At 44.9% G+C, this 10,140-nt stretch overlaps 1 protein-coding gene across 2 annotated transcripts in view; it reads left to right on the top strand.

Moving 5' to 3' along the window:
* The first annotated feature begins 506 nt into the window (after positions 1-506).
* B3GALT1 (beta-1,3-galactosyltransferase 1) overlaps positions 507-10,140 on the top strand; it is a 217,360-nt gene continuing 207,726 nt past the window's right edge. For both annotated transcript variants that reach the window (XM_087734171.1, XM_087734170.1), the window contains exon 1: positions 507-670. The gene's annotated coding sequence lies outside the window, so the exon portion shown is untranslated. The remainder of the gene's footprint in view (positions 671-10,140) is intronic.

Below are 10,140 nucleotides of genomic sequence, written 5' to 3'. Positions count from 1 at the left end.
CCGCCGGAAAAAAAATACATCCTTTCCCCATTTTTTAATTTTTTTTTTTTTTAAGCAAAGTGCCTCGGCGTGAAGTTTGATGTTCCTGCGCAGGCAGGGGAACGGCGACGCACGTTTCCCACCTGAAAGGCCGGCCCTCAGCCCCGCTCCTGTTTTCCAGAGCAGCTAGGGAAGGGCGAGACCGGCCCCGCCACACGCGTTACCACTGCCGGCAGCCACCGCCGAGGCTGGAGCGAGTCCCGGGGAGGCCGAGGCCCTGGCCTAGCCCGGCCCGGCCCGGCCCAGCCGTCCGCACAGCCCCGCGGCGGCCCTGCGGGCGCGCCCCACCACCTCACACCCGCGGCGACCCCCGCTGCCTGGCGCGGCGCCCCCCTCCCGGAAACAGCGCCGCCGCAGGGACGAGCTCCCATTGGTCTCTTCCTGTCACAACTTCCCGCCTCCTCGGTGCTGGGCGGGCGGCGATTGGCTACTGTCGGTTGTCAGTCAGAGAGAGCGAGCCCCGCCGGTGCCCGGGCTGCGCTCTCGTGAGGCGGGCGCTGCTGCCGGGCGCCGCGGCGGCTGGTGCGGCTGCGGGCGGAGTAGTGATGCCGGCTGCGGGGCGGCGTACGGCAGCGGGAGCCCGGCACGGAGCGGCGTGCGCCCAGGCAGGCGAGGGCGGCGAGCGCGGCCGGTAAGGTCCGGCCGCGGGGAAGGCGAATGCCTGCCTCTGTGCGCGTCCGTTACGCCTCGTGCTGAAGGGGTCGGCGGCAGCGCCGGGCAGCGGTACCGGCACGGGCGGAGCGGCGGGCAGGCAGGATGCCTGGGGCGGGCGGCAGCATCGGGCGGCGGTGGGCCGCGGCGGGCAGGGGTCGCGGGCGGGCGCGGTGCCCGCCGCCCCTTGCGGTGCCCTTCGGCGCGGTGGTCTCGGCCGTGCCCCATCCCGGTCCCCGGGCGGGACCGGCGGCGCGGCGGGAACTTCGGTGCCGCCGACCGGTTGGCGGCGGTACCCGCGGGTGTCGCGGCGGCGGGCGACACTAGCCCGCCAGTCGGGTCTGGCGGAGGGGCTGCGCTGCTGCCCGCTCCGCTCCTCCGTCACCTCGGGAGGGCTGGGGCTGCCGGAGAGGCGGGGGTGGTCGCTGGGAAAGGCGGCCCGCGCCGCGTCCCCGCACCCCTCCGGCGGGGTGCCGCGGTCCCGCTGCCCGCGGAAGGAGCTGCGGGGGGCGGGCGGGCGGGAGGCACTGCCCCGCGGCCCGGGCGGCTGCTGCCCTGCTCGGGGAGCTGGCGAGCGGCCCCGGCCCCGGCCCGGCGGTGAGCGGCGGCGGGGCTGGTGTGGGGGCGGCGGTTTGAACCCCCGTGGAGGAAGGGTGGTACTCGAGCGTGATGCCGGGCGCCCAGCTGGGCGATTCACATGCGGGGGAGACTAGCGAAGGCGGTGGTCTTGTTGTGGCCGCGGACCGTAGCTTGAAGATGTTAAAACAGTTCGTTCAAAGAAAAGTTATTTTAAAGTAAGCGTAACGGTGGCGGTTGATACATGACCGCTGGCTTTTGAGGCGGAGGAATCCCAAAGACGAAACCCCATTTATCCGTGTGCGCTCTTTTTCATTGTTCTTCAGCCTGCTGTACTTCTAGTGATAGAAGGTGATATTGGAAGGCTTTGAAGTAGTGTCAACTCTTGTTCGTTTAGAAAAAAATAGCCTGTAGATGCTCTTTGTAGACATTAATGTAAACATTCAGCGTCTTGATTATGTAACATTTTAAGGAATCGTTAGGATGCTGCCAGACTTTGCGACGATGGACCCGATCCTTCAATCATGGACATTAAGAGGAGTTTTGACGTTGATTCAGTAGGAAGCAAGATAGCACCCACAATTAACAGTTGAAGAGAAAATAGTTTCTGTTCTCTGTTTATTATTTTGCATGTAATGGGTTGGGCATTTTAAACATTAAGAAACATTGTCCGCAGAAAACATAAAGAGCGTTTAATTTGGTTTGTTTTTTCATTCTTTTGTAGCTGTAAGCTTCCTTCCCTACTTTCTAGGAGTGTATTGATCAGGTTCTATCTTGATACAGAGCATTCTGATACATTAATTCAGTTATAAGGATGCATTCAATCACATAATGCATAACATGCTTTCAGAATTTTTTAAAATCATGTGGTAGATGGCAAGGATGAATAACCAGTGTAAGCCCCGTTGTTACAAATACATGCTCTGCTTTGGAGAGTGGAAGCCCAGTTTTACAGCTGACAGGAAGGCACTAGTAAAAGATTTGAGGTGTGGAATTCGTAACTGATACAGGTTAATATTGTTCCCTCCCTGTATACTTATCTGCTAAATATTGTTTTTGTCAGAACATAAATTGCTAATGAAACATCCGTTGCTTGTACATCACTGATTCTGGATAGATCTCGATAGATCCAGCAAAATGTAATATTGGCAAACCAGTTTTTCAGAAACCTCATTTAGTTAACTTGAATCAATATCTTCAGAGTGTTTTAGGTTAATTTAGAGGGCAATCCTGATCCAGGTACGTTGCACATAGCTGTGATGCAATGTCTGAGACGCTCTCAGTTGTGCCAGTCTGCCTCATACCTCACCTATGTTTTCCTTACATGCTTTCTTAGGAAAGAAAACACCAAATTTTTGTGGTGGTTTTGTGGCAGAGACCCATAGAATTTTTGCAAAGATTACAGGCTGAAAACACCAAGCTTTTCCCCCCCCCCCCCCCCCCCCTTGTGACTGACACCAAATTTTAGTCTAAAAATCTAGTTTCTGAATGGGTAAACTGTGGAACCTTCAGCACATGCGTAGTCTTTATTCGTGATACTCATTTCACTGAGATTGTTCGCAGGAGAACATGCATGTAGGAGAATGTATGCCAATGTATTTGCTATGTAGCTTAGCTTTGTCTTAACTACTGTTTTCCTCAGATCAAAATATTTCAATTGTATATCTTTAGAAGGGTGCTCGATTAAGTGTTGATTTCTCTTCTGTGTCTGTTAATAAGTAATGAACTTTTTTAGAGCAGGGATTGTCCCACCACTAAAGTGAATATAAATCTATTAACTATTTACTTGTTAAAAAATATTCATCATTAATAATTATTATCATTATATAATGCTCATACCTAGTTAAAGCTAGAGGAGAATGCAGAAGTTTCGAAGGTTGTTAGCTTGCTTTTCATAGTTTTCTTCTATAAGAAAATGAGTCCATCTGTATGCCTCCCAACTAAAAGGGCACTCACTAAAATAACAAAAAAAATTCTTGGATTTTCCTGAGCTGCTTTTGTAGTAATAATTTTTACAGGGAAGTACTGCTGTATGCAGTATAGTAAGAAATGTGGGACTGAAGCAGTCAATGCTGTCACATTCTCCAACCTGCTGCCTATTTAGTTGCTTAGATAAAGATGGATACTAAAATATTATTGATGTAATTTGCCATGAGTAGTAGGAAAAATCTTTCTTTTGATATGGCATGCTTTTTTAGAAATAAGTACATATGTACATTTAGTTGAACTACTGAAGAGTTGCAGAAGATCATAGAAAAGATGAATGAATGATGTATCTCCTCCTAGTTGTATTAGATCATGCAAACGGTACACTGATCTTTTTGGAGAAGCTAATGCTGTGTTTGAACTGCAGTTAAAATACTGACTCGTAGCTGTTAGTCCTGTCTCCAGCAAACACGGCGACTGTAAACGCTGATGTATGGAAGCTCTGCAGAATTCCAGATAAACAGAAGTATAAAATGCCTCTGCATCCAAATGTTCCCTTTGTCACTTACTCAGAGGCTTCAGATGTTTCCAAATGGTGATAGTATGTGCTGCTGCCTAACACTGCCGTGAGCATATGTGAATGACCAAGATCACTCTTCTTCAGCACCTGTGTCTCCTGTGGATGCTTTCCAAGGAAGTTAACAAAAGATACTCTTAAGCAGGACATGGGAATTCAGCTCCTGATGCTGAGGACACAGCTCTTCAACAGAGCAACAGAGGGAGAGAGGCGAAGTTGGGCAAGTTGTTCTTTGACTGATAGGCAGGCAGGCGTAAATTTCAGCAGAGCTGTGCAGACTGCAGATGTGTTGGTGGCTGAGATCAGCTTTCTAGAGTTCATCCAGGAGAAAGAAAGGATGTGCAAGTCTCTCTGAGCCTTGGGCCTGCTTGTGGGTGGTATTAATACAGAGGTGAATCAAGCTGTGATAATGAATTACAAATCTCATTTACGAGCACACCCCTCTTCTTGTAGCACTACCTAAAATGTAAAATTGCTATGTATTTTGCAGGTGTAGTGGGGAGTGGACACTCTTTTTTTAACCCTCCTGCATTCTGATTTTTGTAGCTCTCAATTTAACCACCCAAACTATTGCGAGTAATCTAAATATCTGCAATAGTTACTCATCAAAACTGTACTTTATTATTCCCTTAAGAATGAAAATGTATAATTTAATGCATATATAAATGTATAATTTAGTGTATTACATAATGTGTCACTACATATATTTATGAAATACATAAGTATACATCCTTTCCTCCTGAATAACAAGAAGTTACCAAATACTGGAGGGGGAGCTAACGGTAAAAGTGAAGTGAGTGAAGACTACGCTATACAACTGAAACCATGTGAGAATTCTCTTGAGCTATATTTATTCATTTCTATGGAGTGTTGCCAGCATACCTTCTCCCTTTGCAGAAGGTGCTCCGTATTATCAATAACCTCAAAATCCTTCAGTTATAATATGCCTATTTCATGTATAAACACTTTCTGTAGAAGAGGACAGAAAATACCCTATAGATACTGGCTTTTGCACTCAGTTTTTTAAGACTACCATCTGAGTACCAGTAAGCTTTAACTCTTGCTATCTTTTGAGCCTTGCTGTAGTAAAAATGTGAATGACTTACATGTCTAATCTTGCCTCCCTTTGAGCTGTTCTGCAGCTCTGCTGTTTGAGGGGCTGATGTTTGTTTCCTTTGTCCCTCAGCAGGTGCCTACATTTTCACTGAAATAGCCGATCCTGCAGTGGAACAACATCTGTGGCTTTGTGGGGGTCACACTGGCTGGAGTAATTCAAATATTTCCTCCTGGGTCTGACCCTTATTTTTGTTTAAAGTTACAGTACTAATTTATTGCTTAACATAGGATATGTTCAAATTCATACTGAAGGTCTGCTGTTATTCAAGTCTGACCTGTATCTTCCACAGCGGCTAAGAAGCAGAGACGTAACCTTTTTTGTGTTTTTTCCAGAGCTTAACAGAAGATATTAGAGAAAATTGAAGTTAAGAATATCAGAAAAGCTCTATTGGGTCAGACCAGTGGGCCTTCATACTCAGGGTTTAGTCTCCAACACTGATATTAAGGGATGCTGTTTAGGGGCTGTACACAAACCTAGCCACTTTATGTATCCATTCCCTTGTACCCTCACCGCATGCTTATTTTTCATATTAGGGATGGTATATATCTGCTCAGTGCTTTTAGAGCCTGTTTGTGGACCTGCCAAGCAAGAACTTGTCTTTTTCAAACTTGCTGATGCTCCCTACCTTCAAAACCTCCTGTGGACTTAAGTTCCAGAAGCTTACTGCTGGCTTTGTAAAGAAGCACTTTAATCTTTTATAAACTCATGTCTTACTAGCTTTGTTAAATGTCCCTTAGTTCTATTACTGGAGGATTTAGCAAGCAGAAGTTTTACGTTAGTTTATTTACCACCTTCATGGTTTGATTGATCATATCTTGCTTCAGCCTTCTCTCCAACTGAAGAGCCTCTTTAGTCTCTTTTTCTAAGGCAGGCACTCCATCCATTTAATATTTTGTTTGCCCTTGCCTGGCTACAGTCTGTCCTTGAGATGCAGAGACCAGAACTTCACACGCTACTTGAGATGTGGGTGGACCAAGGTTGCATAAATGTGCTCTGTCTTGTTCTCAGTGCCTTTCCTCATGATGCCCAATGTTTTGCTAGGTTTTTTGGTTGCTGTTGAACATAAAACTGTTAATTCCAGGGATCTGTCAATGATGAATCCTAGATTTCTTCTCTGAGTCATTTGTCAGCATCCCTAGAAAGGGATCCCAGCTCCTTGGCTACCCTCTAATTCCAGGCTGCTGGCCTGTTATCCCAGCATCGGAGCAGCCAGGTGACGATGTGCTCACCTGGACGACGACTGAAATCTTTTCGCATATCTTGCAGCTCACTCTCAGACAGGGATTGGGTGGTTACCATCTCATTTTTGGTTTCTGCCTCTTCTTCCTCCTGTTCTTGTTACGGCCCTGGTTCATCATCAGCCCTTACTAAACGAGCTGATTTTCTTGTGTATTTTTACTTCTGTATAGGGGCGACTGATACTGGCATGGGTTGGTTTTCTGGTGTAGCCGCAGTGCCTGTCACTGGGGCAGGAGTAGCTGCAGCGCCTGTCATTTTGTTGTCAGATCCAGAGACCTTCTCTTCCCTTTGAGGGTTCTGAATAGTGTTGAACAGGGCTTGGTAGGCATGGGCCAGGCCCCAGCACGTTGCAGTGATTTGTGCCTGTCTGGAGTTGCCAGGGTGACAACATACTTTTTCCAAATACTTTACTAGTTTTTCAGGATTCTGCATTTGTTCAGGGGTGAAGTTCCAAAACATTGGAGGTGCCTGCTGTCCTAGGTACGTGCCCATACTATCCCCCACACCCTGCCACTCATAACTGTTCAGCCTTGGGGCAGATCTCTGGATGATATTCTTAAACTGCTTTTTAACCTTAGACAAAACTGAAAGAATATTCCCAAGAAATACCAATAGGTATATCTTAAGTACCCAAGAATGTTCAAGATACTGAAAAGTTGTTGTAATGAAGGAGGAAACATCATAGAAGAAAGCAGCAAAGGTGCCATTCTGTATTTCCTCCATAAAAAACCTCTCGGAGGAAGAGGTATAATTGCTAATTGTCTCCATGAGGTGGTACCCGACGTACAGTAATGGCTTTACTGCAAAACCCAAATACCAGATAGTGCTCAAGGCCAGTGTTTTAATAACAAACCTCCCAGGCAAAACATCACTGATCACTGCAGAGCACAGCAAACTGCAAAAACCAACACCAACCTTTAACACGTACTGCAAAAACAAGAGCATGGTGCAGATCAGGTAAACGAATATCGAGAACAGATGAATCAATATTATGACTGGCAACTGTTAACACATATAAATTCCTTAATATGCTCTGGTTAATCTGTTATTACCTCAAACCCTTCGAGCCCCATGTTGGGCGCCAAAAAGGACTGTTGCGGTTTAACCCCAGCCAGCAACTAAGCACTACATAGCTGCTCGCTCACTCCCCCCCCCCCCAACCCCCCAGTGGGATGTGGGAGAGAATTGAAAGGCTAAAAGTGAGAAAACTCGTGGGTTGAGATAAGAACAGTTTAATAATTGAAGTAAACCAAAATAGAATAGCAGTAATAGTAGTAGTAGTAATAACGATAATAATAAATAATGATAATAATAATATACAAAGCAGGTGATACACGATACAGTTGCTCAGCACCTGCCAAACTGATGCCCAGCCTGTCCCTGAGCAGCGATCGCTGCCTCCTGGCCAACTCCCCCAGTTCATATACTGAGCATGACATCATATGGTATGGAATAGCCCTTTGGCCAGTCTGGGTCAGCTGTCCTGGCTGTGCCCCCTCCCAGCTTCTTGTGCACCTGGCAGAGCAGGGGAAGCTGAAAAGTCCTTGACACTAGTGTAAGCACTACATAGCAACAACTAAACCATCAGTGTGTTATCCACATTATTCTCATCCTAAATCCAAAACACAGCACTATACCAGCTACTAGGAAGAAAATTAACTCTATCCCAGCTGAAACCAGGACAGGTGTGTACATGATTTAGATTATTTTTCATTAGATGTATTAGCTTACATATGTTGACACTGAAGCTCATTTGTCATCTTTTGGTCCACTCCGAGTTTTGCAAGGTGCTTCTGGAGTTCTTTGCCATCAGCATGGCATTAGTTCTGTGCTTGAAGGCAACTTCTTGGTTTTGTCCTAATTTTGCCAACAGTATCATTCCTTATGAGTTTTTTCACATGCACGTCTGATGTCTGAGAGGGATAAAAGTGTTGTGGTAAATCAGTCAAGGTGTTTGTGGATCTTAAAAATGGCTTGTATGTAACACAGGCTTTTTTGTTTTTTTTTTTTTGTTTTTTTTTTCTTTAAACCTTGGCAAACATGAGCTCAGAAGAATAACAGGTTAAGGCTGTGTCAAGAAACCCAGACCAGATAAAAAAGAGAGAAAATTCTGAAAGATACCATTCATAGCACTTAATCCAACTGCACTGAATGGGGAAATGAGAATGGTGGTATATGGTATTTGATCCACATTGATTGCTGTTAAAATTATGCTTAATTAAAACCAAAGAAGCTTTTAAAAATATCGGAGTGCAAAGTGATGTTTACTCAAATAACTTTAATGTTTTCCTAGCCTCTCTACAGATTTACTACACAACAGGCTTAACTCCAATACCATCTAATTAATCACCTTCCATTTGTGAACTACATTTCATAGTAACATTAAAATAGTAAGCAAAGCTTTTTCCCTTCCTCCCTCCCAGTTTTATTGGAGGTTAGGCTGGAAGCCCACCATATAGAAAGGATCTCGTCACATTCCTTGTTCAAAAACAGGCTAGTCATTTGATATTCAGAGCATGTCACTTACAAGAGCTGCTGCATTGCAAACAGCATTGAGAGTGAGGTTTAAAGAAACATTAGAAATGTATTATTAGTGTGCTGCATTATTACTTGGTGTTACTTAGTAAAAAAATGTGGTTTCACAGCAGCGTAAGTGACTCCAACTGCTGTCTGTGATGATCCTGTCTTCCCTTCTCCCAGTCACAATGACTCTATCCTTCCTAACCCTTTGCAGAACCACTTCAGCACATTGGTCTGGCAGAAGACAACTCCTTCCCCGCTGGCCACTGGTGTAAAAACAAACAAACAAACAAACAAAAAAAAAAAACAAAAAACCAAAACAAAACAGAAAACCACTTTCTGCCAGCTTGAATCTGCTTCACAGAGGACCTTATGAAGGCTGATGTAAGGGAGGACATAGAACTATGAAGGTAAATGCAAGAGGAGAGCAAGATGGTTGACAGGCAGCAGTTAAGTTGCCTTATGTGCCTGTCAAACCACAGCCTGAAGTGCCATTCTGTTTCTTGATTTATTGTTAAAGTACTTGGCAGAAGTACAGGACTATTTTAGTAGTCAACCTATTGCTTTGTTAATTTAAATATTTAGCTTAAAGAATTATATTTTACATCCTTTGAAGGAAGGCCCCAGCTCTTCTACTATCCATTGATGAGGTCATCTGCTGTTTAAATCTGGCTGTCTAAAAGACCGTGATACCAACTGTAGTTATTTGCAGCAATAGGATTCTTCCATTTTGTTTTGCACCATAATACAGTTCACCAAACCAGCTTTTTCAAATTAGCATGTATTCAAGAATGTAACAAATATAACATTTCTACTATTTGAGTTTAGTAATGGGTGGTTTAAAGTCAGTTTCCTGATCTGTTTCATGGGTGCTGTTTGCCAGAACATGTAGCAACTAAGACCAGGCAGTTGTTTGCCACAGGAAAAGGTTTTGGTGTATCCCTTTTGCGTGGTATGCTTGAAACTTGCATAGTGCTACTTCATGACAACCATGTCCTTGTGTACAGTTGCTGCAAAGTCATGGTCAGCTTTCTGTTGGCTGATGCAGCTCAAGATTAGTTTAATGTGGAATAGTGAGTTCATGATAGCCTGCGAGGATGTCATGGATGGACATGAACACTGTTAGTGTATAGCCTGCACAGTATTTCCACCCCCCCCGCCCCGTACTTACAGGCCACGGTAGTGGTAATTGATGAATCTGTGCTGGATACATTTAGCACCATCCTGATAGAGCAGTGCCACTTACACCGCTTATCTGCCTTAAACAGACTATCATCATAAAAAGTGGAACTTGTCTTCCATTGTTTAATTATGACAATATCTTCTTCTGTTAAAATGTATGCAGTCATTCATCTAACATTTTTATAAGATACTTCAGAATCATCAGCTAAATTTTAATATGTTCTTTCCTAGAAAAAATACTTTCATGTAGGTAGGATAGTACATGTAAAGGAAGCCACACTGCTGCGGGCATCCACAATATTCTAAAAGAGTT

The sequence above is a fragment of the Nipponia nippon genome, unplaced genomic scaffold (assembly GCF_047370975.1).
Source record: "Nipponia nippon isolate SJK-2023a ecotype South Korea unplaced genomic scaffold, ASM4737097v1 scaffold_5, whole genome shotgun sequence".
NCBI classification, from domain to species: Eukaryota; Metazoa; Chordata; class Aves; order Pelecaniformes; family Threskiornithidae; genus Nipponia; species Nipponia nippon.
This window is presented reverse-complemented; position numbering and strand designations above follow the sequence as displayed.